General features: G+C 46.9%; 1 protein-coding gene across 3 annotated transcripts in view; it reads right to left on the bottom strand.

The window, feature by feature from the left end:
• Positions 1-24,105, bottom strand: part of ZFHX3 (zinc finger homeobox 3) — a 281,010-nt gene that overhangs the window by 229,256 nt on the left and 27,649 nt on the right. Inside the window, exon 1 of one of the 3 annotated variants that reach the window (XM_037815541.1) lies at positions 16,217-16,466. The exons of the other annotated variants lie outside the window; for them this stretch is intronic. The gene's annotated coding sequence lies outside the window, so the exon portion shown is untranslated. Of the gene's footprint in view, positions 1-16,216; positions 16,467-24,105 lie in introns of those variants that run through there. 3 annotated transcript variants of the gene reach the window in all.

Here is a 24,105-nt window from a genome sequence, read left to right as displayed (position 1 = left end):
CGGACAAATGATCTGCTCCAACCGCCATGGCCGAAAGCGGGAATCCTGGTAGGGAACTCTGTGAGCCCCATTGTTCCTGCTGGGACATCTTTAAGCAGTTGTTATTGTTACTCAACTTCAAACAAGTGAGCGAGAGGGTAAAGAGGGGAGTGAGAGACAGGAGGCCATGGGCAAAAGTTACAATGGACAAAGAAATTAATTCTCTCTCTCTCTCATTCCTCTGCTCTAATGAGGGGAATGCAAAATGACAAGCAAACCAAACTAAAAAAAAAAAAAAGCAGCTTGTGCATATGCATTCTTCTAATGATTCTTATTTCTTGGTGCCCATCTCCTCTCCTCTTCTTTCCTACAAACTCGTAGACATGTTGTTTTTTTTTTTTCCGTTGGAAAAAAAAAAAGCAAGAATCACAATAACCCAGCTTTTAATCAGAGTCCTATTCTCTAAGAGAAAGGCCATCAACAATTTTTTAAAAGTGAGAGATAGTCAAACAATATGCCAGGATAACCCCAATTCCAGCTGGTCTCAACTTTCTCTATCTCCAAACTTGGAGCAATTCCAAAGCAAGAGTAACAGTGGCCCACAGACTTGCTATAAAATAGACGTGACCACCACAATAGAATTTGTTTTCCAGAAATGTTTACTAATGAACCTTGTAGCATGAAAACAGATCTCATACAAGAAGTTAACTAGGTTCATTTTCCCTCATGCTCCCCCTTGTCCTTACCAGACGGGCAAAGCAAATGTCCCCAAACCCTTAGAAAGAGAGCAGCCTGCTCGCTCGCTCTCTCTCTCTCTCTCTCTCTCTCTCTCACTCTCTCTCTCTCTCTCACACACACACACACACACACACACACACAAGGCTCGAAGGCTCATGTCCCCTTTCCAGGTAGCTGGGAGGATGTAATTGGTGAGGCAGGAGATTAGAAATATCGGCAGCCTCTAAGTAAGACTTTAATTTACTGGCAGATCAATAGAGCCAGGGTTATATTGGCAAAGTGTCTACAGCTCTATTGACTCACGCAATGCCTCTTATCAATTTATCAGAAATCTGGAAGTCAGAAGATATTGTTTGAAGGGAAAAGAGAAAAAAAGAGAAGAGACAGAGGGCGTGAGACAAAAGTCAGAGCAGTTAGAAACTGGGGTCCCCAGTGACAACACTGTAGCAAAGAGTTTTATGCCAATGTGTCTATTGCAAAGGAGGCCATATGATAAAATTCAGAGTTAATTTGCTCCCCTTACATGCCCTCCCTGAGCCGCCTTCTCACATGATTCCATTTTCCATAAAGCTTGGTTTCTGGAGAAAAAAATGAAACTCATACCAAAGCCAAAGCTGGTTTTATGAGCAAGGAACAACTCCCTCCTTTGGGTTCAATGATACTTTTCTAAATTATAGGAAGTTCACACGCCCACTCACCCACTCTTTTTTTTTTTCATTGTAGTGCCTCTCCACCTCAGCCAGGAGTCTTAGTCTTAGCTTCCTTTTCAACAATCCATAAAAAGAGTTAAGTAAAAAGGGCTATCTATCCTGGCATCCCAACACTCCCAAGAGGTCAGAAAGGGTCTATCAAACAATGGCAATTCAATCCCAAGAAGCCTACTTAAAAAAAAAATACTCAAATTCAATAAAACATCACAAAAGGATATGCAAGACTTTTCACAAGTAATTATCTTCATTTGAAAGGGTTTTGAAATATGCCAGATATATGGTAAAAGAAGGGAGGGGGGGAAAAGTAAATATTAACACCTCACCACACATCACACCAAATGAAGGAAGGACACAGGAAGAAGTTACCAAGTATTTCTTTCATATAACTCTAGGGGGCAGGTCGGGAAGGAATATAGGATTTGGGGCATTCCAGTTACCAGAGGAGGGCAAAGGGGAACACATTTTTCTTTGGGTTGGAGAAATCACGACCTGCTTTTGACTATCCATTTTGGGTCCTGTCTCATACAACAAATTTCTGCTTAATTGCTGTTTTGCATTTCGTTGAGACATCGAGTAAACAGTACTTAAGTGTTTCCAGACAAAAATAACTCACTAATGACTAAAGCACTGTTAATTAAAATGCCCCTGTGATGGCGTGACTGGACTCAGGGCCCTGGATTCTGAGCCTTGAACGCATGAACCAGAACACAAACCTACAGGAAGGGGCAACTTCCCTCTCCTTCTCCTTGCAGGTCTCAATGGCCATCTGGTCAACCTCCTCAGCCCAAGAAGGGAGCTCCTTATTGAGACTGGGGAAGAGGTGTGGAATCGAATGGGAGAAGGGGAGGGTGGGGGGCACTGAGATTTCAGAGGGAACACCAGCTCCCTCACAAAATGCACAGTCTGGAAACTTGAGGGTTAAGTGACCTGGCATGGAAAGCAGGACTTTGAGTTTCCATGATCCTCTAAAGAACAAAAAATGTGCGTGTCCTATTCTAGTGGGGAGAAAGCAAGAAGATGTGTTAAACTGTTAAAATAAACCCTTTTCTAGTGGCCACACTCCATACAAGCCTAAGTTCCTAATTACCCTTTAATGAAGATAAAATATTCAGAAAGAATGAATACTAAGATATGCCACCTGATCAGTGCTAAAATGAGTTCAACCCAATAGTCAAAATTCACAAGTGTGTATGACACAGTCGTGTAACACAGAAAACATCTTTTCCTCTCCAAACAAGAGATCGAAATAACTAGGCTACCCTTCAACTAAAAGCTTTCCTTTTCTGCTCTCTTAAACTTTCAGTCCTATAGATGGGACCTCCCAACATCACTTTTTAAAATATCCGCATTAGAAAATTTAATTAATAAAAGTTAAAGGAGGCTTCTAGGGTTCTCAGTCCTGCAAGGACTTTATCTTCCTCTGGGCAGGTTAAAGACCTGCTAGTTAGCAACAGGAGGGGGTAGGGAGAGTCATCGAAACCACAGGGGCCTAATACCCATTTGTATTCACGCTCAGACCCTTTAGGGATATAAAATTGGAGAGGTTGAACTGTTTACATTTACCTAATGCTCAAGTAAACAAATCAGGGCCACAGTAGAGGGGTTTTCCGGGCAGGGCGGTGCCAGACCCCCCTCTGTGCAGGGAAGCAGGAGCAAGACAGGAAAAGGGGGGAATGCAGACCTGGCCGATGCTGTCACTTCTCAGCACTTCTCAGCTTTCCTTCCGGCCCCACCCCAGGTTCTCCCCAAGCCTGGGCCCTTCCTGACCCCGTGTGGCCCTGACCTGTCTCGATTCCAGCAGCTGAGGCCACGGATGCTTCAAGAAACACCCGCAAATGACAGCAGGAGGAGGAGGGGACTGGGAGACTTGCCCAAGATGGGCCCAAAAGCGCATTTGAAACCACAAGCCCGGAAACGGGTACGAGCCCCTCCGGTCCGGGGGCCACGCTGACGTCACCCCTTCAGCCCGGGATCCCCACCAGCAGCTTCCACACAAGCTGCAGTGGTCTTGGAGGGGAGGCGGCCAGAAAAAGCAATGCGTTGCCAACAGCCTGTAGGGAAGGGGTTAAATGCCCTGCGTCTGACCAGGGAAGAAACGCCCTCCCCTTCCAGGCGCCTCCCCAGGGGTTACTCCTCAACAACCACTGTTGTTAGAGAACCGCACTCAGAAGAGCCCCTGACTCCTTCTCCAGGCTTCCTACAAGCCCCTCAGCATCACTGGGTCTTGGCAGAAGTGAACTAGTAGCTGTTTCATGTCCAGCACAAGCCCTGATCACATCCTCTAAAACGTGAACAGCTTCAACTTGACTGGGGAAATAAAGGAGGGGATGGGAGGGGGCTGGCTCTCCTTTTAAATGCAGATTTGAACTTTTCACCCGGGGTCAGACAGCTGCGATACTCAGTCCCCAGCAGAGGCCAGCGGCGCCGGGGCCCACTTAACTTCACACTTTCAGTTTTTTTCCTGCCGGCACAGAAAGCCAGCCTGGTAAAGAAATTAGAGACCTCCCCTCCCTAAAAATCCAAACCCACACCCAGCTCTCGGTTTATCAGGGGCACAAATCCCACTGCCCTTCTGGAGGAGGCCCTTGAATCAACAGAGGCTGCGTGGGGGCCCCGGGAACAGCAATGGCTAAGGAAACTTGTTCTTATCACCTGTGCCGACTAAGGAATGGGAAGATCAATAGTGAGGAAACAAATACCCGACTGCCGCTGTGAAAGGCAGCACATCCTCTGTGGGACACAGATCACAGTGGCTCTTTCTGCTAGCAGAAGCCAGTGGCCACTCTCCTTGCTATTTTACTAATAAGATCTCTAACGCTAGGAGGACTTAAATCATCTAACTTTGAGAAAAAGTCACTTCCTGGGAGAACAAGAGAAAAATATTAGCTGGCTTTAAAAACAAAAAGTCTTGGCTAGGACTCTTCCCTCTATCATAGCCCTTATCCTCACACGCAAGGCGGCTGCTGATTTTTCTTTTCACTCCCTGTCCCCTTTCCTTTCTCCTCCTCCGACCACAGATGCCCACTGGCCCTGGGCTGGGGAAAAAGTTTCTGTTGCAGGACATCAAGACAATGATGTCAAGAGAAATCAAAAATCCACATAAACACTGAGACCGGAGAACAGCTCAGTGAAGATACTGGGATTGATGATCTCATCAACAGCGGAAGCCTCTGAATCTCTCTCACTAGGGCAGAGTGTGAACGTCCAGAAGAAAGGCCTTTCCAGAAACATGGCCACAGCAGCCCTTGGCCACTCCTCCTGGAAGCCTGCTCGAGGCAGGCAGAGTGGGTAGTGTGGCATAAGGGAAATGCACAGATTACCTATGAGTCAAAGGTCCTGCATTCACACCCCAGGCCCACCACAAACTAGCAAACCACCAACCATGGACAGAGTGAACCAGATGTTGCAGCCCTGTCAGCCTGTGTTGCACAACTAAAGAGGGAGTGATGTATAAAACGATGAGACTATTGCAATAAACACACCGGAACTCACGCAAATGACAGCTGCCCCTGCCCCTGAGGTTTGGTCCACGCTACCACCACTTCTTTGAATGCAAAGGCCTTCAAGACACTCAACCGGGTGGCATCTCCACCTCATGCTTGCCAGCCATGAAGCAGTTTACAAAATGTTTGTACACGGATGATCACATTTTTGCGTCCTAACAATCCTAGGAGCAGTCGTGGGGGCTGGGCAGTTTTTACAGTGTCCAAACTCAGTGTGCTTTTCTGAACCCCAATAATTGGAAGCTGCTGGTCACAACAGATAATGGGTGATCAGCTCCATCTATACACATCTCAGAAGGGCCTGAGGCAGCACCCTGTTCTTCTACATCTGGACTATGTAATGAGGTAGCTACAAGCTCCACATGGCTCCTGGGCACTTGAAACGCGGCCGGTCTGAATTGTGATGTGATGTGCTCAGTGTAAAAAACACAATGGATTTCAAAGACTTGTCACAAAAAGACAAAGAACGTAAGATAGCTCAGTTTTCTTTATATCGATTACATGTTAAAACAATAACATTTTGTATATATTGGGCTAAGTAAAAGATATTGTTAAAATTCATTTCACCTGTTTCAATGTATTAATGGGGCTACTAGAGAATTTAAAAATTACACATGTGGCTCACACTATATTTCTATTGGACAGTGTTGTTCTGGAACCTGTCAGTCTTTCAACTTCAGATTCAGCCAGGAACAAGTGTTCTTAGCTTTGACTAAGATGGAATTTTCTTGCTATTATTTTTAAAATCCCCCTGAGGCTACAATGTTCCAACTTCCAAGGGACACTTCTAACTGTGCTGAATAATCTTAGCATCCAAAGAACCTATGGCCAGATTGCAAGTATGAGTTACGAAAAATGGTGAAGGGTCAGAGGTGCATCAGCAGCTGGACAAGCTCAACAGAATGGCGCACCTCTTCCAAAATCCTATCGGTTACTCGGAGCCCCATGGTTTGCTTTAAAAAAAAAAAAAAGTTTTTAAGTTGTTTATTATGTTTGATACAAGAACTACCCATTACAAGGGCTGTGTCCAACTCCAGCTTGATTTCACCCTTTCACCCTTTAAACTGCCCTTCACAGAAAATATGACCAGCAGGAGCCTGGTGTGGGTACACACACACACACACACACACACGCACGCACGCACACACAGTAAAGTGGGATAAGAAGGGAGAAGGTGCCCATCCCACCGCTAGGAACCACAAGGACAGTCTCATTTCTCTATGTAAATGAACTTTTCCCCCATCTCCTCAAAGAAGAAAAGCTGCACAGATGCGGAAGGCCCATCCTGGGGCACACAATTACAGCCATTTGCATTCCTCCAGCCGCAGGATTAGCCCAGGAATGTGCTTTGCAGCTTTGTAGGGGGAAAGGGAGTTTAGGAAGAAAGGAATGGGGGGGGGGGGTGGGTATTTCTCCCTGGCCTGTCCATCCAAAGCTCTATGATACACTTCAATTTCTATGAGAGTCAGAAAGTGGAAATAACTCCTGCTCAGGCTTTCTAAAGAGGGGGAGGTTGAAAAGACCAGGGGAGGGAGAGCAGGGGCGGAAGCGGGAGGAGGGGCGGGGGACGGGGACGGGCAGGCGGGTTGGGGGGGCCTTGCATGTATTAGGGTAACTGCCCCTCCTGGTGCTTTGATCCCCACAGTCGCTAGGAGAAACCAACTTTTCTCCTTGGGTTAATCAAAACCAAATTACTCAGGAATGTGGCAGGACAGGTCTGAGCTTCCAGGTCCCTTTGTCTTTGAGGATTTAAAATGAAAAAATAGATTTTTAAAAGCAGATGGCTGTGGCCTACAAATAGGTAATGTGAAAAGTCTGAAGGAACCCTGGACCACATCCCCCCACTCTCAATCTATCAACAAGGAACAAAGTTATTTTTGGCAATTATCGACTCAAAAAATCTGAAGAAAGAACTCTCCATTTTATCCTCCTTGCCCCAAAATACAAGATCTCCCCCACTCCCTGCAAACTATATCTTGTCAAAGTACAAACAAGCAACAATGAGGGATTTAAGCAACACCCCGATGCCATAACCATTATAAATTGTACTACTAAAAGTAAAGCCCACACTATCTCAAGAACATGCTTTGCAAGAACAAAGTTTAGGAAGTTTTGACGGCACTCAGTTTAGGAATAAAAGGATCCCACTGGATGACAGAAGATACCACTGCTCAGCCTACAGTTGAGAAAAAAGTCAGAACTCACCACCCAAAGCTATCCTGTTTGCTCAGAAAGCATGCTGGGTGGGATGGTCAGCCTCGGAAGTGAAAGAGACCAGGGGCTCAGGGCTGTGTCAGGCCTCAGGCACACAGCTTTGGCAGGCCTGTGGCACCTAGGAGATGGGGTCCACACTGCAGCCCATTAGCAGCTCTGGCATGGCCACCCCAGTGTACAGTATCATTCAGGATGGCGACATAATTGTCCCAGTAGCAGAAACACAAACAGCTCTTTGTGGATCATAAAGTGACACTATACTTCACTACTAAACAGCCCAAAATGTTTAAAAAAAAAAAAAAAAAAAAAAAAAAAAAGATAGAGGGTCACCAGTTACGCTACAGAGCCTGAACTCCAAACATGAAGTGAGGCCACCGTACCCGACTACCAGCTTCTCACAAATTTAGCTGGCCCTAGGGGTTCAGTTATCTGGGAGGTTGTAGTAAAGAAACTTTTAAAATACTCTTCACCTTATCTTTAGGCCCAAACACACACCTACATCACCCGCCTTAGATCTCTGCCATTACTACTCTGTTTAGACTTTCCAAAACAAGGTCATCCGAGCAGGCCTTTCCCCTGGTTCCAGTCACAGCTGCGGACTTTCACCTCCTTCTCCAACAAAAGGTAACTTGTACACAAAATTAAGCCGGATCATTAGTCTAGCACACATTTCTGTGCGGTGTGAGAGAGGACACTGAGCCCTCCTTCCAGGCCCGGCACCTCCCAGGGAGGCTGGGGAGTGCCCCCCAGAGACGGGAGGTTCGGCTTCCTGGGCCTCTGCTCCTCAGCTGCAGTGAGCGGCCACGGCCCCATCCTTCAGAGAATAAACACAAAGCCCTCTCACCACCCTCCTTTTTTTTAAGGAAGGAACAAAATATGTTCCCTCTGACTCAGTAGTTGTAGAAAATGGTTTGACTTCAAGGCTGGCAAGGGCCAGAAGCATCCTTGAGCTGCCCTGTCCAATATGATGGCTACTAGCCGCGCGTGGCTACTGAGCCCTGGAAATGTGGCCAGTGTGAATTGCCAAAAGAGTAACTCTGTAGCTGTACTGGAGGGCATACGAAATATTTTTAAACTTAATGCCACCTGTTTCTTTATTAACATGGCTACTAGAAAATGTGCAATTACATATGGGGCTTGCATTCCATTTTTATTGGACAGTGGTCCAGAGGACACAAATGTTGTAGCCTTGAACACTACCCCATTACCATGTTCTAAGGGAAAAAAATAACTTTAAATGCTAAAAAGACACCCCCCAAATTAAGCAAATAGCAACATCTGATATCTTATAGGTTAAATCTCAAAATTCAGAGGCTGTCCAACTCATGCTGCAGCAAGTGACTCTAACTGGGAGGCGCCGTGATTCTGCCACCTTTTAATCCAAGAGAAACAAATGTGACATCTATCCCAGAGGTTCCCCTCTGGGGGCGAATTGCCATCACCCCTGGGAGACAGCGGGCAATTCCTGAGGCACTGTTGAATGCCATGGTATGGGGGGTGAGGGGGGCATGGAATGGCTCTAGCAGTGAGAGGCCGGGGATGCCTCTCACAGGGCTCAGAACCGGCAGGGGGAAAAAAGTGGAATAAATATTGTGGGAAAACGAAAATAATAAAAGTATTTCTGGTTTATTTACTATCCAGACTGAGGACTGAGTGTCAAGGGTTGACATGTCTGGCAGCTGTTTGTCAAACTAATAGGTCAACATGGGGTTTGAAGCTCAGAGCCCCGTGAGCTGCCACCCCCACCGCCGTGTGCAATGAGAACCCGGCAAGTCACTGGTGGGCCCCGGTCCCACACTGACCACGCGGCGAGGCCCAGGATCCCGGGACAGGCCCGCAGGTACAGGAAGGGGACAGCGGACGGCAAAGGCAGGAGGAGCCTGGGAGGCCTGAGAACAGTCCCTTCCCAGAGCCTGGCTGGGAGGATATGGGGGTTGGGGGGAGGCACAGGATAATTAACTCAGCAAGTTGATAGTATTTGCATATAAATGCCTCCACAAATCACTACAAACAAACCAGGACAAGTCAGGCCTATTAGCATACACAAGCCGGCCCGGGAAGGCCCCTCTAGGTGGGTCATTGAGTGGGCTGCTCACTTCGAAGGCCGCCCGCCAGCCTGGGGGTGGGGGGCACACGAGGGGAGGTCTGGGGAGGCTGGGGGCACACTGTATCCATTTCAGACCCTTTCACTCCTGCACACAGTTGCAGAAATGAAAGAAAGAAAAGGAGAAATGACATAGGGGACGGGAACTAATATCTGTGGAGCCACCACTCCATTTGCAAAGCGCTGTGAAATTCTGTTTCCTCTCTCATTTCATTCCCGCCACAAATGTGAGGCGCGTGGTATGCTCATTGGACAGATGAAGTGAGTGAAGCTCAGAGAGGTTAATCAATTGGTCTGAAGTCAAACAGCCAAGCTGGAGCAGGGCCGGGCCTCTCGTGCCCATGAACCCAGCCAGGCTCAGCCCGGCAGAGGGAAAAGCAGACACCCGCTTCCTGAGAGGGGTCTTTTGACTCATGTCTGTGTCTTCCCAACAACAGACCCCAATTCCAATGGGTGGTTTCCGTGTGGTCTAGCTCACTCACCTGACCCAGAACTAGACCCCACCTTGTTTTATTTTGTAATTATTTCATTCTCTCAACAAAAATGAGGAAGGCGGCAGCTCCCTCCAGTCAGACACTGGGGAGTCTGCACCAGAATTTCCTCTGTGACCCGATTTCTCCACTGTTTGCACAATTGTTACAGCTTCCCTGGCAAGGGCAAGATAAATTGATGGTCCTTTCCCAAGAGGCTTAAAAGTTCTCTGCTTTCCCCAAAGATATGCTGGGTCTCACACTTTTTGAAGGAAAATCCAGCTTCAACTTACTCTTTAAAAACAGAAGCCCTACTAGTTCCACTGCTACCATTCTTGCCTAGCTCTGCATTTTGAAAGTGGGAGATGTACTTTCTAATGGACAGGTAAACAACATGGGCCCAGGTAACATGCCCACACAGAGTCAGGTGCACAGAGGAGAAGTCTTCATCAATGCCCGTGCATCAACAATGATTATGAATCCAAATATAAAAGTGCCACCATTCTAGAACCTGGCGGAACAGAGATGGCATTTTAAAGTAGTTGCTTAACAAGACTTCTGAGTGGTGTAAGGAAATTGTTTTGTGCTCTTTCAGATATGTCCAAAATGGAAACCCTTCCATACAGTATCCTCTTATGGGGCTAAATTATAGAGACAAGAAATAAGATATGTTAATGTATTAATTGTATAATGCAACATAAAAAAGGAGAAAATTAAAAAAAAAAAAAAAGAAGAAAGAAAGAAAAGAGTAGCTGCTTTAGTGATGGCATCAACTTCCTAATACACACACTGAAATCCATGGGCCTCTTCCTTAAGTGTCCAAAAGTTGACTTGAAAATTTAACAATGATGCAGATGTTCCAGGGAGAAATAACGGAGCTGTTACAAGGAAAGCAAAAACCACCCCCAACAAGCCAAATGTACATTAAGAACCAAGGCCCTGAGCCAAAGAGCATTTTAGGAAGCAGGGCCTGAAACAGTGGAAGAAGCTTGCATTGTTTTTTGAGCAGTTAAGAAAAATTGTTTAAAAAAAGAAAAGTTGCTGAGGAGAAGGGAAAAAGGCACACACGTGTTCTTGAGCCTATTTCCACTGGACAAAGATGTCAGGAAGAGAAAAGCTGTCTAAAATAGGCCACTCAGAGCCCTTAAGTGTGGAAGCAAATAAGTTCATGTCCACACATACGTACTTTTTATAGACTTACAGGATTTCAAACTCTTTTGAAAGGAGCTTTTTATACACTGAAGGGAAATCAATAAGGGAGACTTCCATATTTGAACAGGCACTTATATTACTTTTGGGGGGACTGCAGGGCTGAAATCAAATACCAAATTAAGCCCCGTGGTCTTTTCTTCACTTGGCTACTCTGACTCCAGCCTCTCCACGAAGGAGATTCAAATGAGGAGAGAGATAGCTGCCTCTCAACTGGAATTTTAATACTTAAGTGCACACAGAGTCTGTGAGACATGCACAGGGAATAGTTCTCCAAAACCCAGCTCAACCAGGAGAGTCCAAATAACTTCCCTTCTATCACATTCCCAGATGAAATGAGCAACAGCCAAGAAAAAGCAAAACTGCTCTTTCACTCATCCTGAAAGACCCCCAGGTAGCTCAGCCCCTCTGACCCTCTGAGAAGCTGATACATCACCCCCTCCCCAGCCTGCAAGTCCCCCCAGGGTGCTTAACCACCCCAAACCACCCCCAAGCACTCAGCCCCACACCCAAACACACACAAAGAGTAAGAGGCCACAGCAGTCACTAACTCCTGCCTCCAGAAGCAGAGAAGGGGGAGGAGGGGTCTCACTTCCAGATCAAAGGTTTGTGGCTGAAATCACTTTCAGGACAGTGCGTGAAATCGGCAGCAGATGAAAATTCCACCATCTTTTCACATAGACTAACAGAGCTAGTTTTCCCAGTTCCCCTCGGAGTCTCCCTACAGATGACTGAAGCCAGACCATAAATCCCCAACTGCTGCCCCAAAAGACCCACTTAAAATTAAAGACAAGATAATCATTTAAGACAGCCATTAAGGCCGTATGTGATTAGCATACTCCCAGAAATCAAGTAGAACTGGAGGTGAGAGGGATCTCCGAGCTACACCATCTTCACAAGCAGCGGCCTGCAAGAGGTTTCAATGGATTTTCAGTCCCAAAGGGGAGAGGGGCACATGCTCAGCTCACCCCTCTCCTCCCTTCCCTGGAAACCCCTCAGACCTGACTCCAGTGGGATGGGGAGGTGGGGTGGGGGGAGCAGGCAACTCTTGGAGGTAGGGCATGTGTTAATACCAGCGTTCAAACATCCTGCACCCCAGGATACATGAGGCCAGCCAAGGCCTCTCTGCAGAGGTGCACATCAAAACCCCCACCCACTAATCCTCGCGTTGACAAGACCGCATCAGGGTCCTCCGTGGGACCGGAGAAGGGCTTGCCCAAAAGACAGAGAAAGCCCAGGCTCTCTGTTGAGAGGCCCCGTCTGGGGTGAAAACCACCAAACCGAAACCTTGCTCTGAAATGGACGTGAATTTGCCACCAAGCAAACCTTCCATGTCTCCCCTCCTATTTCTGTTCTTGCCCTTCCCATCCTGGCAAAAGCAAGAAACTCCAGGAATTAAAGGTCAGAGAAAGGCAGAAGCATCAAAGAAAAAGTCACCTTTAAAATTTACAAACAAAAAGTCAAGGCACCTTCCTTGGACAAAAAACTCTCAGGGAAACACACCCATCGCTACAATACCACTGCCTTGTCCTCACCAGCCTCTCTCCCATCCCAAAGAATGGAAAGGGGGAAAAAAAAGGAAAAAAAATTTAAGTTGTTTCACTGCTTCTGAAGCTTTAGCACAATGCTGCTGTCAGTCAGAGGTAAGCCTGGCTCTTACCTCTTTCCCCAGTCCCTGTCCACCCAGGAGTCATTTACCATATTGGAGGAGAGAGGGGGATCTAACATCTGATTGTCACTTCACACATGACTTTAAATTGTGTCCGAAAAAGAATGCTGACGGTTGTTTGATTTTGCAGTTTTCCTCTTTAATCTGGATTTTGAGACTGGCTTACCAGTGAGCCAAGCTTCTAGCCTGGCCCTGGCCCCAAGGCAGTTCGACTCAACCTTAGCTTCTGCGAATTTGTTTTTCAATTTGAACAGCCTGAGAACGCAGGACACCGTGGTTTGGACAGAACAGGCACCCTTTAATATGTGATTGTGACCAGCTCCTGCAAAGGAATTCCCTTGCCTGGATTCTATTAAAACTAGGTCCCCTTTTTCCTGACCGCAGTTCCTGACCCAAAGATCGGTAGTTCTGAGCTGTGCTGTGATTTCTAACAATAGCCATCACCACTAAATTCTCAGACCAGAGCATCTGGATTCCCCTATGAAGTTCACTGTAATGGAATCTGCCGTCCCTGTTGTGTTTTTACGGTAACGCCCCCATCTTGGTTAATTACACCAGCCTTGGGAACCAGAGTAGGCCAGCAGGCCCAAGCTATACAGAATAGGCCAGGCTAAGAGCAGGCAACCATTTTAATAACAAGTGAAAATATAAACCACAGCACACACTGTACTTCTTGGGGTTACTGATGTTCAGCATCAGGTGCATTATCTCTGTCATACTGGCAAGTGCGAGATGGAGCTTGCAAAAGTTTCTTCAGGCCATAATAACGTTAGCCTCTCTACAAGACAAGGCTAAACCCTTAGGGTTAAGAAGCAAGCTAGCAACTCTAAAAATGGGTGTCAAGACAGCTCACTTTCTTTCCCTTCAACTAATTTGAGCAATTCCCTATATAGTCTTTTATAAAATGTTGCTCAGCCACTTAACTATTTACTTTTTCAAGATGAGACTGTTGCAACTCTGCAACTGAGAAAAAAAAAAAATGTCTTAGGTAAGAGTCTAAGCTTTGGGCCTTCACATATTTCCAGGCTCTCATGCTGACATTTCAGAACCAAAGAGAGCCCCAGTCCCCAAAAGATATACTGAAAAGGGACAACAGCACACACTGACAACAAGGACATGCTCCCTGGACAACCCTTGGGGCCAGACCTAGAGGAATAAAGCTAAATTGCCAGTAGCCCCAGACAATACTTTTCAAGTACTCTGCAACTGTAGATTTAGTCTATGAACTAACCATCTTTGGGTCACCCAAGGTGAGCCAGGCCTGTCCTGAGAGCGTCCAGTATTCATCATTTAAAGTCATAAAGACGAAAAGTGAAATCTCGCTTTTTTTAGCTCCTTGCCACTGGGCAGTCCAAATTGGCACTGCATTTACACAGCAGTTAAACCCAACCCCAAAGCACCAAGGAGGAAGGCACTTTGCTGTCCTCTTAGGAGGAGCCAAACAGAGGCCTGCTGAGAGTGCCGTTTTGTTTGGGCACTTTCCGCCCTCCCTTAGCATTCATTTGTGCAAATAAAAGACGGAAGGGAAGAAACCAAAATTAAAGTTTCAGGTGGTTGGGGAAGCAGCTCATATTTTTTATTCTGGAATAGTTCAGCAAGTGTTTCTCAATAGTTCCCTGTCAATCAAAACTGTTTTCAGGAGAACAGGAAAATAGTAGCTCTGTCCCCAAGAAAGTGCAGCCATTTCCAAAAAAAAAAGGAAAAAAAAAAAAAAGAAGATGGAAAAGGGAGGGGTGACTCATGTCATAAAGGCAGAAGGTCTCCAAGTCTCTTAAGTCCTTGTGATTCCAAAAGGACTGTTTTTAAAGTGTAAAAGTGCTTGCTTCTGCATCTGCCCTATGTTGTTAAATAACACTCATGTAATTAAATAAAAGAGCAAAATGTGACCCCAGCCCATTCTGGAAAGCACTTACATGCTTTCTGAAAACACACTGGAAACTAAATGCAGACAATCTCTTTACTCCTGTAATTTAGGGAAGGGAAAAGAAAACTTTTCTTGGCCTTCACAGAGCTAGCTACACACCCTCTGAAAGGGTGCCTTCAGGGTCTCTGCAAAACAGAATGAACACAAATACAGGTGTGCAAACACCCAGCTATGTAGCTCTCTCCAAAGTACCCATTCTTGAAAACTTTAAATCATAAAGAACCACAGTCTCCTGCCTTCCCTTGTACCCACCCCTGTTCCCTAACTGTTTTTCATGTTTGGGATCCAGAATCTCAGGTCACCAGTGCCTGCTCTGATAACAAGGCACAGGCCCACGTTCCTTGTCACGGCCTTCCTAGATCAGGTTACCCTGGCAGGTGTATGTTTTCCTATCAAATGCAGTGTCTGCCACCGCGCTCGGGCCTCTCTCTCCAGCCCAGCCTCCCGGAACTCGTGATTTTTAGGGTTTCCCTTGAAACCTATCCAAAAACCACAGCCATTAAAAGAACATGAAGGTTTGACACCTCCTGAATTTAGGAATGAGGGCACTCAAGGGGCCAACTCTACAAACTCGCACCTGCTGCTTGACGGCAAAGAAACAAAGTTCCCAGCTAGGGTGAGTGTTAAATTATACTATATTTATTTAGTGACTTGTCTCCAAGGACCTCAAAGCATAGGACGATACAAGATGTCGCGTAACTTTCTATCTACCTTCAAGGCTTATGTTTGTTTTCCTTGCCTTGCCTTGAATCATCCTACCAAGCAGGCCCAGGCCTGAAGGAGAGGCCTTCCCTCTTCACCCAGGTGGGATGACTCTGAGGTTATCTAGCAGTGGCTCTTAGCTGGTCTTTAAGGCCTCTTAAAGTGACACAGATAGACCTGGGAGGAGGGGAGAGGAACGACCCTCCTGATTCACCTGCTCCGCGTGTCTCATTTAATCCAGTTTCACACACTGTGCCCAGGCAGTGTGGTAGAATGTGCCATGCATAAGCTGTGACCTTTGCCCTCAAAGTATCTTTCCAGCACTATAACAAAGGGAAGACCGTTTTCCAGAAAGTTCTTTTCCCTTCTACCCTACAATGATTTCTTTTCTCTGCTACTGACCTAGCTTGGGCATTCCTCCCCTTTGACAGAACAAACATTTTAGCTCTCCCCTTCATCCCCACCCCCCACCCCCCACCCCCCTAACGTATATCGCTCTGGTTTCTCCAGAGTGAGAACAAACTAAAATTAGAGGGTGGACAAGCTGATCTACAGAGGTGCCTTCCAGCTCCAAAACTGATTCTCCCTTTAATTACTCCACAACCACCACATTCCTCACATTGTTTTGAACTGACCAGTGACTTCTCCTGGGCCAAAAAGGGTGCATTTCTAGGCAAAGGAACCCAAACTACTAAATGACACCAGTATTGCAAGGCAGAAACTAACCCAAAAGCAAAAGAAGGAAGGCAGGAAGGAGGGAAGGAAGAAGGACTTTACTCTGCGCCTTTGAGCAGAACTGAGATGCTCTCACCCCAGGTAGGTTCCAACTGGAGTCTAGCAGTTCAAGTGCATCCAGCCTGCCCTTCCCCCCATGCCCCAAGAGAATGGGAAGTTCAGCCAAGACTCACAACACCTGCCTGCAGCTCCAGGCGGGCTCCGCGAACCGGGCGGGCGCGGCGGGGGCCAGCGGGGTGGGGAGGGAGGCTTCACTCACCTGGCACACAAAGCCTCCGCACACCTCCGGAAGGAGGACACACTCGCAGGTCCAGGGGCCGCGCGGTACGCGACAGGGGGAAATGCCCGCGGCACCCAGGCCCCGCACTTACCCACCCCCGGCGGCATTCTCCCCACCTCCCGCTGCCCCCGGGGCTCCCAAGTGGCTCTGGCTAGGAGCAGGGGGGCCGGGGGCAAGGGAGGGGGGCTCATGGTGGCGGCCGGGGCTGGCCGTGCGCGCCTCCCCGCGAGGGAGGGTCCCCGGGGGCCCGGCGGGGCTTCACCCACGGGGCGCGGCGCTCGCCTGCCCGGCCTGCCCGCCGCCGCCGCCTCGGCCGCCCGCCCGCGCGGAATCGCTTTATGTAAATGAAGCCCAACTCGCAGTTTGCAGCGCGCACCGCCCGGGGGAGGGGGCGGGCGGGGCGGGGGGCCTTCGGGGATCCACATTATACTGCAACAAAGCGGAAGGTTAATTTGAAACTCACGGCCCCGCCGCCGCTCGGCTCCCCGGGCAAAGCCTGACATCTACAGTCGCGCCGGGCGCAGGCCGGGCTGCTCGGCGGCGGCGGCGCCCGCGGGGACCCGGGCGCGCGAGGCCCCGCTCTGGGCACGGGCCTCGGGGCAGGCCGGGGCCGTGCGCCCGGGGAACATGAGCGCTCAGCGGCTCGGCCTGCGCCGCCCCCGGGAGGCGGCCCGGCGGGAACAAAGCCCGGTCCTCCCGGGGGCGCTGACCCCTCATCCAAAGTCAGGGGCCGGCCTGGAATCGGGAGAGAAGAAAGGGACGCGCCCTCGGCCACAAAAAGGAGCCTGGGCCCTCCGAACCGGAGCCATCGGTCTCTGGGCCCCGTCCACGTCACAACCAGACCACTGGAGCATGGGGACATTAGCCAATGTGGACAGGAATTTATTTGAAACACACACCCATCCTATTAACTGCTTTACAGAGCACTCTGTTTTTGAGCTGCAGAAACTTATAAAAACATCCCCGGATCTCCATTGGGAGTTCAAGGGTAGAGTTTTTAATGCAAGAGAAAGCGGGGGAAAAAAAGAGAGGCAGAAACAGTGTGAGAGAGTGAGAGGGAAGAGAGCAAAGAGAGGGAGAGGACAGAAGAGGAGAGGGAAAAGAAAGAGAGGCATAAAGAAGCCAATCTGCAATTAAGCTGACAGTCTCTTTAAAAAGGCTGCCTTATAAACCACATCATTTCAGATATGGCAATGATTATGCCCTTTGGGGGTGGGGGGAGTCTATGGCCAGGGTCAAATTTAATGCAGCCACCCCAGTTGGTCAAAGCAATTGCTGAACACTTTTATATCCTACACCCCCTCCCTGAGTTAACTTTCCCATTCTGATACGCAAAGGCAGCGTCACAAATCTCACCGGAAGTCTTGGTCCTCCCTTCCAGAACCCCACACACAGGCTGGATTTACTCCCGTTTCTCTCAGAGCAGAAAGGCACCTGCTTTTACCCTTTGCAAAAACCACCCACCCAGGCTGGCCCCGCAGCCTTCAGTCTTTTCCGACTGTACAATAATGAACCATGCAAGTGTTAGAAATATAAGCTCACAAGGCAAAGAGCTGCATGTATGGAATCATATTAGCATTAATAAGGGAGAAAAAAGGGATGCCTGGCTGGTGAAAACCATCGTGTCTCCGTGCGTGGGTAAGATATTTTGCAGAATATAATCTGAATTCAAATTAACCTAAATATCTAACCTGTTGGGTGCAGAAAACCCCTCTCTAGATTTTAGTCCGGAAGAGAAACTCTGAAAAAAATTTTCAGCTAGGGCCCTGGGAGAAAAGGCTGCCTCTAGGGAATCAGGTCTGATTAGGGACAAAAGAGGGCACAAGCCAAATTCAGTCACATGTGAGGGAGCAAGGAAAACTGTGGAGGATGATTTTGGAAATGAAACTGTGAGCACACAGCACTGCTCCCAGACCTACTGACTTCAGGCCCAAGAACAGGTAGTGTTTTCAAAACACACTGTTATTTATATTAGCCACATGAGTTGAGAACACCTTAAAGAAAACCAATTAATAATTTAATTGAAAAAGTGACTATGAATAATACATGAAGATGATGATGTAGCAATAACACAAGCAACGTGGCGCACACCCCAGAGATGCCCCCGGAAATCTCTTCAGGAAAATGAAGCCTCCAGGCCCCATTTTTTACCTGCAAGCAGCACATGACCCATGAGATAAATTAAAGGCAATAAGAAAATGTTTATACCCCCCAAAAATCTAATTTTTGCTGATCTGTTGTAACTTTTATTAACATGGGACAACCTCCTAAAGCAGTGACATCATGAGGGGGGTGGTGGTGAGGGGGTGGGGTGGGAGGCAGCGACAGCTAAATATCTCCAATAAAATAAAAGCTAGAATGCCCAAAGGACAAGCTATAAAGTAACCTGGAGGCATGCCAAGGTCCTGGGAGGAAGGCCCTGATACTGTCAGGGTCCCAAGCACTCTGCCTCCCTCCTGTACCTCAGAGGCCTGACAAGTAGAAATGAGAGTGATGCTAGGTCCCTTTTTCATTTTTTTCTTAATCGAGCACCAACTGAATACTTAATGCGGCCTAGTCAAACCTACCTTTGTTTCAGGCAAAAATTTAACAGGCAATCAGTGGCCCCTGAGTATGAATATAAAGGATTGCACAAAAGCTAGGGTATTGCCCCTACTAAAACTTATTACCAACATTCACAAAAAACAATAGGGAATTTGCAACTTTTGAACATACATATGGAATCCACAGTTTCTCTGAAATACAGGGTGCAAATCCTGTCCTCCAGCTCTGGAAGGCCACGGCTCTTTTGAGGGCAGCCGTGTGATGTTAAACACCCAGGGCCTACCCAGCAGTGACAGCCCGACAATCTCATGGCTCCGTCCTCAACACTGTTGACAAATAAACCCACTCTCAGAAAAGGCAGTCCCCCCTTCCAGTTCCCCATAACCAGTCAAGTCTCATCTGGAAAGTGTGATTGGCCACAGCCAAAAGGATAAATATTTAAAAATAAATCAAGGAGCGCTAACCCCTTCCCCACTCCTCCCCTTCCCCACTCTCCAAGCCAGAGGCCTGCCCCCTAACGCTTAGCTGGCTGGTAAATTACAAGGATCCCAACCGAGCCAGGCCCGCCTGTCTCTCTCTCTCTCTCTCTGCTCACAACACACACACACTCTCCAATTCTGTATCCTTTCACTTCAGCAAAGGTAAATATGATTTCTGAGCTAAGAAACAGTGAATGTCAGCGTTCTGACTTCTAACTAACCTGGGTTCTATTTTCCCAGCACAACTGAGTTTATGCAGATTTGTGTATTCTTTCAGAGCCTTCTATTGTATTAAATTATACATACACATTGATTTTAAAACTACTGCTTAAATAACCTTGAGGCTTTAACAAAGAAAAAACCAGAAGAATGAGAGGGGGAAAAAAAAAAAGACACAACCAAACCCAAAATATCTGAAATAAACAAGGACATATTTGGAGCTGAATTACACCCCATGCCCTGTGTTCACCCCATCATTTCTAGGCAGTTCTATTTAGGCGCCTGGTACCGACTGGGTGGCCAGGCCCTCCCGGGTATGGTAAAGAAGGCAGACTTCCCTCAGCACAGCCCACACTTGCCTTCACAACTATTGGAGGTTGGAGTCGGGTGTGCCAAGGCCTACACACAGATGTTTTGATTCACATTTCTCTGAGACAAACCTCAAGGCCTACATCTACGGTGCTAATTCCATAGATTAATTTTTACCCCCAAGTCATAGGGGGAATGTCATCTAGTTTATTTGCCTGCCCTCCCCAGCCCAGACTCTTAAATCTGTCAATGATACACACAAGAAAGACCCCAATGAGAAATCTTTTTTTTTAAAAGCTGTGATTTGGCAGAGCTTTTCCAAATTAACTTGAATTTACAAAGCCCAAGTTTTAAGAAAGCAAAAAATAAAGCACTTGCCTTAAAACATTCGGTAAAGAGCTCTCTCTCGCTCTTTCTCTTTAAACAAAAACATTATTTCTCAGAGGGCAAAGGGAATTTGCCAGGCTAGACTTTTCTACCCAGAGGGATTCTTACATTTGTGTTTCTAAACCTTGAAATTGAGAATTTTAATGAAAAGGCAGACAGATGCTTAAGGACAGCATCGCAATCAGAGTCCATACATCACAGGGGAGAGAGGCACTTTGTTTGGAGCCAGTTAAAAGAAGGGGACTCCTATTTGTTCATGGGCCACTTCCACTGACACATCCCTTTACACACTCTGCCTAAAGCAAACCACTGAATTCCTGGAGGGGAAGCAGGTTGGAGGGAGAAGCAAGCGAAAAGGAAGGAGAGGAAAAGAAAAGGGAGAAGCGATATTACTTCTTTAAATAAATCACAGTTTAAAAAAAAAAATTCTCTACACCATACCAGTCCCTTGCTACGCACCCACACTTCCTCCAGAAATGAGTAAAAAGAATCAAATCAATAAAATAAAACCAGGATCATTTTTTTTTTTTAAGATGAAGAATTTCATTTAGGTTTGCAACTCTTTCCTAACAAACCACCAATGGGGCAGGAAACTAGAAGGTAAACAAAAGATGACCCTTTTCACACTGTCCCCAAATATTCGAGAATCTCATTTTCTTTTCATTTTAGTGCATTTTGGTTCAAACTCTGTGCTAATCTGCCTAAAGAGCCCTGAGCTGAAATTTCACATATCGTCCAGGTCAGCCAGCGTTTCAGCATTTGATTTCTATTGAGGCCGTTCCAATCACCAGCGAGGCCTACGGTAAAATGTGCTTCATGCTGTTCCGTTTGTCTCTCTGCAGACAAATAGAAACTGTGAAATTTAAAGAATGGATGGAAAAAAAAAATCTAAAACAAAGAGGTTAAAAAAATAGGACAAATGTTTTTGCTTTTGTGTCTCCCCGGAGCAATTGTTTGGGGGAGGCTGCAGTGACAATAACCATGAGAAGGCCATCTAAAGGCGATGCGCACACAAGGGGACTCCTTCCCTGCTGCCTTTGGTCTGGGAGAAAAAGCACCTTAGCTCCGTTCTCCAGGAACAAAAGGCCAGGGCCACGGAAGCGGGGAGAGGTTACTGGGCTTTCACATGGAGCCAAGTGTCAATGCTGGTTCATTTTTCACCCGTCTTAGTTGGAAAGCAGCTCAGTGAACTTCCTAATGACTGCTTTCCCTCTCTCACTATTATTTCTAAACCTAAAAGAACAAAACAATAATATTTTTTTTAACCTAACACACATCATCCTATTAGAGGAAAGCCTTTGGGGCCTACATAGTCAGTTTTGTTTTGTTTTTTTCTCCTTCCTTTCCCCACCCTGCTTTTGGAAGTGGGGGGTAGACATGGGTTTTCAATTGTAGTGCACATGGAAGAAAGTGATACTGGACATTATGGTCATTTTTAGTAACACCAGAATGGCCTTTAAATCTACGAAAAGGCAGGGAGCGGAAAAACAAATGCGAAAAAAAAAGAATGAACAGGGATGGAATGGGGGAGTGGTGGGGAGGCTGCGGGGCAACGCCTTGAAACATTTTCTTCTTTTCACAGCATGAAGTCCACTAATGCCAGCTTCAGATTTGCAACTGAATCAAAGTTGTCATCACAGGGTGTTTTTTTTTTGGGGGGGGGCAGGGGGGGCATGGAGAAGTGGACAAAAAGGATGTATTAGAGACACAGACAAGGTGTGGTGAGGAGTGGGGAAGGCGTGCTACAAAGAAAGGAAGCCGAAATGAATCACTGCAAACCATGAAAATACCAGGGCAAGTTGATATCTGAGTGTTTAACCAGATTCCAAGCTGGAAGCGTCTTCCCCAGCAGGGCAAACCCTAGGATGAGGCAAAGACACAGGCCCCTTAGCCTTTGAACCTAGACCTGCTTAGGAGTGGGTCCCCCCTTCCCCAGGCAGCCGCGGGCTCCGGCTGAAAAGCAACGTGGGGGTAGGAAGGAGATGGCCCTGCGAAGAAGCACAATAAACAACTCAAATTGGACGGAAATGACATCAGCAAAGAGAAGGACCTGTTTATGGCAGATCAAAACAAAACAAACTTCCAAACCTTTTGTGTACACAAGATAACTCTATAAAAAGCCTTCCTAAAATGTCACCAGGGTCGACACATCAGTATCCCAACCAGAAAACAGATGACAGTTACCATGGGGAGGAGTGGAGGAAGGAGGGTGAGGCGAAGAGGCTGGGTGCGGGCATGAAACCCAGAAGGGTCCCCAAACCCAGCTGACTGTTCCCCCCCCTCTACTGATCCTTAATATTTACTGGTGTTTATAATCTAAAAGCCATGTTCTGTGTTTCACTTAATACAAGGCCAGACAGTGCTGTCTAATGAGGCAGCATTACAATCAGCTTGTAATACTGAATTTTTAATGCTGCCAAGGATTCTGTTACATAATAATATGAAAAACAGAAGCTGAAAGTGGGCTTGCAGTGCCAGGGCAAGTGAGGTTCCAGCCAGCACCACAAGCCTGGCCTCTCTTCTCTCTGTCCAACCCCCCCACACCCCATTTCTGATCTGCAATGAGCTCTCCATCCCCATATAGGAGGCCGGTATGGAAACCAAGAGGCTTTCTGGAGAAATCCATACTTTATTATTATTATTATTATTCTATCTCTTCCAAAATTATATTTCAAGAGTTTGAATGCTAACTTATCTGGGGTTAGAGAGCTAAAATGAAAATGAGTTCTTTTTGGAAGGGGAAGGGGGGGGCGAAGGACAAAGAATACAAGGAGGAGGGGATAGCTTATTTTAAGCAAGCCAAACAATTCGAAAAAGGCACAGAGGGAAAAAGAATTAAGATGGGGTGGGGGGTGGGGGATGGAGCAGGAGGGGGGGGGGGATTGAAGTCTGTGGACCATATTCACAGCTGCTGCATTCAGTTTACATTGGTGTAATTTAAAAGCATATATATATAGCCGCTGTTGCTTCTCTCTGTAATACCCCAAGACTGTAAATCTATAACCACTGCAATGATTTAGTGATTAAAAACATGATAACATATTGTGTAACTGCAAACCACAGAACCCCTGCCAACTCTCCTCTAAGATAAAGAAAAAAAAATACAGAAAATGTGTTGCTTGCAGCGATCTTCCTAAACCCAAAAGATTTTAATAAAAGCGCCTATACGGTAGACAAGTCAGAAAGGGGTGAGTGAATTTTACATGAAGCCAGCAAAGGGAGGGGAAAAAAAAAAAGGCAGCTTTATGTGGGATTCTTTTCCTTGTACTAACAAATTACGACCTAAACTGCCTTTTCTTTTCTCTCTCTCTCTCTTTTTTTAATAGTTTGTTGTAACTGGAATAACTGGTCTTGTGTGCTGTCTTGCATATTCAAAGCTGCTTTGTAATCGGATCTGGAGACCCAACCTTATTTGCCTGAACTCAATAGGGTTTTTTCCTCCCCCTCCTCCCATGTTTTGTTTTGGATTTGGTATTGTGGGTTTTCTGTTGTCGGGAGCAGACCCGTCTTCGTGGGTAGAGACCCTGCTGCCTTCAAGCTACGGCGCACACACACCTGAGCGGGGAGACACAATTTGTAGGAAGGCAAGAGAAGCCTAAAGTACACACACACAAAATAAAATCAAAGCAGCTGTAGGGGTTTTGGCCTGTAAGCAGCTGACCTGACCCCATTCTGTATATTCTTTTATTTCCCCATTGCAGGATTCCTGCACCTTGGGTCAGATTTGAGCTCAATGTGACCCTTAGTAGAAGGCAGGCACTGAGCCCTGGAAAACTGCTCCATATTTAAAGGGGGAGGGGGGCTAAGTGCATATGCATTCAGACTCCCCCAGAGTACACATGCAGACGCCCACACAGTGTGTACAAACACACACACACACAATCTGTCAGGACTGCCAGGCCATGAGGCCAGCTCCAGCCCAGCTTTCTC

Source organism: Choloepus didactylus, chromosome 22 (genome assembly GCF_015220235.1).
Source record: "Choloepus didactylus isolate mChoDid1 chromosome 22, mChoDid1.pri, whole genome shotgun sequence".
NCBI lineage: Eukaryota > Metazoa > Chordata > Mammalia > Pilosa > Megalonychidae > Choloepus > Choloepus didactylus.
The sequence above is the reverse complement of the archived record's forward strand: the minus strand, read 5'-3'. Positions and strand labels throughout refer to the sequence as shown.